The sequence below is a fragment of the Atta colombica genome, unplaced genomic scaffold (genome assembly GCF_001594045.1).
Source record: "Atta colombica isolate Treedump-2 unplaced genomic scaffold, Acol1.0 scaffold202, whole genome shotgun sequence".
Lineage (NCBI taxonomy): Eukaryota > Metazoa > Arthropoda > Insecta > Hymenoptera > Formicidae > Atta > Atta colombica.
In genome coordinates this window covers 4,972-12,771 of record NW_017259297.1, presented here as the reverse complement: position 1 = coordinate 12,771, position 7,800 = coordinate 4,972, and positions in this window count along the sequence as shown.

The window sequence follows — 7,800 nt, the reverse complement described above, 5'->3', positions numbered from 1 at the left end:
GTCTGCACGATGATAAGCGATATATTATGCCAGGTTCCATCGACACGCTACCATGAGGATATTACTGTTGTAATATATATATATATAATATGTATATTATATATACACATATGTATGTGTGCATGCGGGCATGCGTGCGTGTGTGTATACATGTATATATGTATAGTACACCATACATACACGTGCGCGCCTACAAATTTCTAAAAAAAAGATTATATGGTTTGTATATGATTCTCGGTAGCCACAAATTTGTATCTCAAAAAAATCCTGTATTGAACTTCTTCGTTGCATGATTATAATGTATATAAGGTATTGAAATTTAAAAAAATGCATTTTATAGAACATGAACAACACATTCATCATAACAACAAATTTTAATAATTCAAGATAACGTTAACTTTTTTTATAAAAGAATGTTAAATGTCGTAAAAAAGTTATTTTTTCAATATTAAAATTATATTGGAAAGCTAACGCTGAAATTTTTTGGCTCGCGACATTGTTTTTAACATTCAAAAATTTAATCTGATGCAAAATAATGTTCTACTCTGTAAACAAGTTTAGTATTCATATATAAATCAGATGTTAATTTCTAAAAATTGCCGAATAAGCGGATAAAATCGACACATAAGGCAGCTTTAAGATATTTTTCAGAGTTCTTTATAAAATATCTTGAAGATGTTTCTCAAAAAAATTCTTAAAAATATCTTAAAGTTGTTTTATGCACTGATTTTAGACACACTGCTCATTGGTTAATTTATTGGGAGTACAAATTAGTTCGGTCCGTTTCTCTAAAGATAGCTCCAGCTGTTGTGAATGGTGACAGCTGATTTTGGCGGTTTCAGAGAGATTAAACATCTGCTAATATTCAGTTTATATCGCTTTCATACAAAAATCTTGATTTTTACTGTATTTGAAATGTCGAATTTTGTATTAACCAAGCAGCATTTGCGGGAGGTTTTGATTTTCTGCTTTAATTGGAAGAAAAGTGCGGCTGAAGCCCATCGAATGCTTGTCGAAGTTTATGGTGACACTGCTCCAACTGATAAATCATGTAAGAAATGGTTTCGACATTTCAAGGATTCAGCGTTGAAAACAAGCCTCGCTCTGGACAGCCAAAAATATTCGAAGACAAAGAATTAGAGGCACTCGAAGAAGATCAGAATCAAACGCAAGAGAAGCTTGCAGAATCATTGGGGGTAACTCAACAAGCTGTTTCTGTACGATTGAGAGCATGGGAATGATTCAAAAACAAGGAAACTGGGTGCCTTATGAACTGAAACCGAGAGACGTTGACGGCGATTTTTCACTTGCGAACAGCTGATTCAAAGACAACAGAGAAAAGATTTTTTGCATCGGATTGTGACTAGAGATGAGAAGTGGATATTCTACGACAACCCCAAGAAGAAAAAATACTGCGCTAAGCCCGATCAATCGTTGCCATCGACCTCAACATCAACACCATTTTTTCAAAACAAATTTTTCTTTAGAGAATAAGATAAAAAAATTGTCTTCTTGGCTGAGCAAAAATTATTTCTGTTTCAGTTTAAGGCCTCTGACTACTCAGTCAAGAAGCTGCATTGACGGTGGCGATATAGAATCAGACGGTGGTCTGACGAAACGGTAGCCACACACTTAAGCATGAGCCTATTCTGCGTATTCGCTTGCGGCGCGCCGAGGGTGAATGAGACAGCTTCTCACACTAATCACTTGTTTCAAGCTTAAAATTTTTCGGCAATCTTGGCTGCTCGGCGGTCTTAAGCATCAATAAGGGACGGATATTCTAAAGGGAGGGGAGGGTATTCTAAATAACATATAAATTTTAAATTGTAGTAATAGTGTATTCTTCTCATTAATATCCCATTAATAATCCAGACTAGTAAATCATGTTAAAACGCAACAGTTTACGAGATATTTAATTGTTTATGATTTTTCATGCGCGTTACATAGTACATCACTCTTTCATAAACTCGAGTAGCAAGAATAGTTCAGTAGAAATAGAATTGTCGGAAAAAAATTATAAACCAATATTTCTTTTTATAAAAGTCTCGAAAGAAAAGAAATGTGTGTATTTGAGACTTGAGACTTGTGAAGAAAATATGAAAAAAATCAAATAGTTGCAAAAAGTACGTTTCGCTTATAAATCGAAAGATATTGATCGTCTGGAAAAAAATTCGATATAAAAAATGTAAGTATTCGAAATATCTACAAAATGAAACATGGAACATTAAAATCGAGCTATTAATTCAGTGGAAAAAAAATAAAAACACCGAAAAAGATATTTTTTTCACTCGCTTTTTGTTCATTGAGATTTAAACGTAAAACTTTGAAATTTTTATAAAATGTAGCCCTAATGATGAACAAATCTAGCCCTGAACAAACCTGAAATATTCATTAGTTTTCAAAAAGCTATTTGTTTACTAAAAATCTGTCTGCGGAAAACTTAATTTTTTCATCTTTGAGCAATCGCACAGCAATTTACAGGGATTCTTCTTCTTCAAAAATTGCACTATTACGTATACACTTAATAACAAAATTTTTGCAATTAAACTATTATAAAACGACTTTAAAGAGTATCTTTTTCTGTATAAAAAAATAGAAATAATTCCGTTAATATGTATCATATCAAATAGTCGTGTGAAATATTTGAAATCTGACATTTTTCAAAACAAATTTAAAAAAAAAGATTATTATTATTCCCTCTGATTATTAGGAGTCGAGATAACAATTTTTTTTTCAAAAAATCACAGCTCTGATTTTTAAGATTAAGAATTCCGTCTGGCTTCAATTTATCAAGGAAGAATTTGCTGTTCAAAAAATTCTCAAATTGAAAAACTATGAAATTTTTAGCTTTGAAAATTTTTTCTTGCAATTATTCGATTTTTTCACAAATCATATTTCACAAATCTCGAGTCTCGAATATACGCATTTTTTTTCTGATGATTTTCCGAGATTTTCTTTTTTGAAAAGAAATGCTGATTTATAATTTTTTTCGGGAAAATTCTACTTCTATTGAACTATTTTTACTACTCGAGTTTATGAAGGAGAAGTATACTATATAACACGCATGAAAAATCGCATACAATTAAATATTTCGTAAACATTGCGTTTTAACATGATTTATATTGTTCTGGATTAAGGGAAGAGGTACACTATTACTACAATTTATTAAAACTTATATGCTATTTAGGATGCCTTCCGTCCCTTATTAATGCCTAAGGCTGCCGAGTGGCCGAGTTGTCGAGAAAGCTTGGTCGCTTGAAACAAGTGGGAGAAGGAGCTTGCTGTCTTGTTCACTCTCGGCGCGCCGCAGGCGAGCACACAGACATGGGCTCCTGCTTGTTTGTGTGTTACAGCCCCTGCACCATGATAAATGACAAATTTATAGTCGTGGAAAAGTGACATTTTGATGACGAAATTTATGTTGCGTGCATTTCGTTATTATTTGCCTAATTGTAAAAATGTGACTTGTCTCGTACTTATCAAAGTCGCAATTATCGATGAAAACTAAAATTACTTGGAATTTTATATGTAAAACCGTACATTTTACTCGTTTCAATAGTTGTCGGATCATCTGTTTCTGCCCGAATATAGGCTCACTTTACATGTCTTTTACGACTATTTACTGACTGTTAAGGAAGAAAAGGACAGTTTTCATCAAATTATACAAGTTATTTTAAAGTTATCTCGTCATTTCGTTTCATCCAAATTGTTTATTTAAAAATGGCATGCAACATACATTAACGTGTCATTCCTCGCTTCTGACGTGATGATTCTAACGTAGCCGCCGCGACTAGTCAGGAAGTAGTCAAAGTTTCATTTGTACCACATGCATATAGAGTTAAAGTAGTTCTTTGTAACGTTAATGCATTCGAGAACTATATAGTTCCAATATCATACACAGTTGGAGGAGTTTAAAACCACTGCTGAAATGATCAATCTCCTATATTTTATTTTGAAAATATTTGAAAGAGTGAAAATGATTAAAACGATTGAAAATGATTGAATTATTTGTGTAATAATATAAATATGATATTTTAGATATTTTATATTTCTTTCTCATTTTTATTCAATCAACCTTAAATTATAGATCTTACTCCATATTGCTTTAGGAGAAAGAAAGAAAACTAGGGTATAGGAAGGAAATTAATGATATTAATATTACGCCTTCGCCATGCCGATAGCGAAGAGAGAGCATCTCCGCGAGTCGGGAGCCCGAACGTAATAATAATAACAATAATAATAACTAAGATAATAATAATTTCACAGATATTTTTGATATTATATATAAATCCATTGGTTACAATGTGAGCAAGGAAAATATAAGGATTCTGCAAAATTACATTGTCAATCTTAATGAGATCAAAGAAATATTTGTGTCGGATTATGATACCATATGATGAACCTATTTTGACACTTAGAATATCATTAATGAAGAAATTAAATACTTCAAAGGTATTAATTTTCAAAGGTATGAATCCAGCATGCTCGTTCAATCTAGAAGCAGATTAATACAACTGAAAAATTTTCCGAGCAAGAGAAGCATTAATACAACGCGAAATGTAAAACGTATTTCAAGAATTTAGAGAAATGGATAACTATAACTGAGGAAACAAAAGATTCGGAACTTGCATTTTAGATTTATAGATGGTTTGGTACAAACTGATTACCTGCATTTTTCCAACGCAATATACTAAAGTAAATATTCTAAAGTATATATAATTTAATCGTTGCTGAAATTTCTATATTTTAAAGTAAATGTAAAATGAATAATCGTCTTCTCTCTCTCTCTCTCTCTCTCTCTCTCTCTCTCTCTCTCTCTCTCTCACAAAACGCACATACGCGCACGCGCACGCACGCACGCACAGAATCAACGATATATTAAGAACATTTATCAATAACATTATATTGATACCAATATTCTATACAGTCGTATATAAAATTGGGAAAGAAGAATTCTCAATGGTAATGCTCGGACTGAAAAAATTGAATGTCAAAAGCGATATACGTACTATATTATTGCAAGCGATGATCCGAGATATCTTCGATTAATACTTGCCAATTCTGATGATTGAGTCAACAGCGATTGTAGTTTTAAAGTGTCTGGTACGTTGAATATTAAAATTTACAACATTATTATCATGTTTGAACGTTCTATATAATTATCTTGATTTAAGGAAATTAACAGCGAGAGAATAAAATTAATATTTTCAAATAAAAAAAAGTTTTGATAAAGTACTCAAAAATTTAATTAGATATACAATACATTTAAAAATAATTTTAGTTAGATCATTAAAATAATTATGTTAGACTCAAATGGGTTATTAGAATATTAAAACTTATTGTAGTATTGTCATCAACGCTTAGATTAAAAGAATATCCTATATCTATAGAGTTTCTATTTTAACCGCACAATCTCCATTATGTGTTTAATACATTTTGTACAAAACTCTGAAATAAAATATCAAATAAGAAATGATTAGTTAATGTTCAGATAAAGCAAATACAATTCTTTAATATGATTGATTTTATCCTTAATTCCTTGCTGAATCAAAATGTATAAACATATTAAAGAATTTTACAACAACTTTGTTGAGTATGCAAATTTACGTAAAAATAAAATGATAATTACATAAATGTGAGAAAATTTATAGTATATAAATTTATAGTTATAAATTAATAAAATTATTTTTTCAAAAATAAATATTTTTACCTTTAATTGTGTAAATATATCATTCTTTAGACGGACAATTACAATAACTGTATATTTTATACAGTATAATTCATATAACTGTATATTTTTTATGCAAATGTATAAATTTTAGTAATATTATACAACTTAATGACACGTAATACATTATTTAATTTAATTTAATTTAATTTTTAATTATATACATTATATTTGCATGTCGTGCGTGCGTGCGTGCGTGCGTGCGTGTATAAAGGATTTTGGAAATTAATGATAAATCTATCACACAGGGATAGAATGGATTAAACTGAGAAGAAAAGTCTTGTACCATTTTATAATTATCGCAATGGTTAATGAATATATATATATATAAAACTTATGAAAATAGCCAAATTCGCCCACCGCCAATGCAAGCGCGCGACAAGATAGCACTCGCCACGCGCGGCGAGGCGCGCGTCCGCCATCGCTAAGCACTTTGTTTATAAGCGGCAATTGCCGGATTACGTGCCTAGATGGCATGCGATCCCTCTTGCGCGACACTCGAAAAGATGACGATTACACACACATTCCACGTACGAGAAGTCAGTTCGCTTCTCGATTCCGATCAATACAGATTATCTATTCTTTCGTAACGCTTCTTATCCCGAATCTGAAGTGCGAACTATAACGATGTTCTATCGCGACGTTCTTACCGTTGCATTTTTGCCTAACATTCTCGGTATACCGCGCGTCAACGAGAATTGCCTATGTTTTCGGCAAGATTTGTCTCGTTACTGCAATATATTTTCTTTCGAACGACTGTGAGAAATTACTCGAGTCGTACTAAATGCGCATTACCTGTGCACGCATCTTACCGAACGAAATCAATTATCGAATTACCGAATACTGCTTACCACCGCTTACCCGCTTCGAATAAATCTTAATTCGATTCAACAATAAATTTCGAATCGCTATAATAAAGAGAGTCGTTGTTATTACACGCCATCTTGGCGAGCGAATCTTCCATACAAGGTGACACAGACACAGCGTCACAACACACAACAATTTGCATAAAAAGTATAAAATATTCAGTTGTATGAAATATACTGTATAAAATATATAGTTATTGTAATTGTTCATCTAAATAATGATATATTTACATAATTAGAGATAAAAATACTCATTTTTGAAAAAATAATTTTATTAATTTCCACTATAAATTGTAATTTTCTCATATTATTTATATAATTATCATTTTTATTTTTTAAATAATATTATAGCGTAAATTTGAAAAATACTTTTTCAAAGCTGTTGTAAAATTCTTTAATGTTTATACATTTGATTTGCATACATTTGATTCAGCGAAGAATTAAGGATAAAATCATATTAAATTTTACAGTTGCAAAGTTGCTTTAGCTGTTGAATACTAATTAATCATTTCTTATTTGATATTTTATTTCAGAGTTTCGTACAAAATATATTAAACGCTTAATGTATTAAACATATAATAGAGGTTATGCGGTTAAAAAAGAAACTCTATAGATATAGGACATTCTTAATCTAAGCATTGATGATAATACTGCAATAAGTTTTAATATTCTAGTAACCTGTTTGAGCGTCTAACATAATTATTTTAATCTAACTAAAATTATTTTCAGTATATGTAACTAAATTTTTGAATATTTTATTACAACTTCTTTTTATCTGAAAATATTAATTCTCTCGCTGTTAATTTTCTTAAATCAAGATAATTATATAGACGTTATAATAGATATTATATATAAACATTCAAACATGATAATAAAGTTGTAAGAAGTTTATATTCAACGTATCAGACATTTTAAAACTGCAACTGCTGATTTGATTTCAACTATTGATTTCAACTATCAGAATTAATAAATATTAATCGAAGATATCGCGAATAATCGCTTGCAATAATATAGTACGTATATCACTTTTGACATTCAATTTTTTCAGTCCGAGCATTACCATTGAGAATTCTTCTTTCCCAATTATTTTATATACGACTAGAATCCTTTGGTACCAATATAATGTTATTTAAAAATGTTCTTAATATACCGTTGATTCTGTGCGTGCACGCGCGCGCGCGTGTGTGTGCGTTTTGTGAGAGAGAG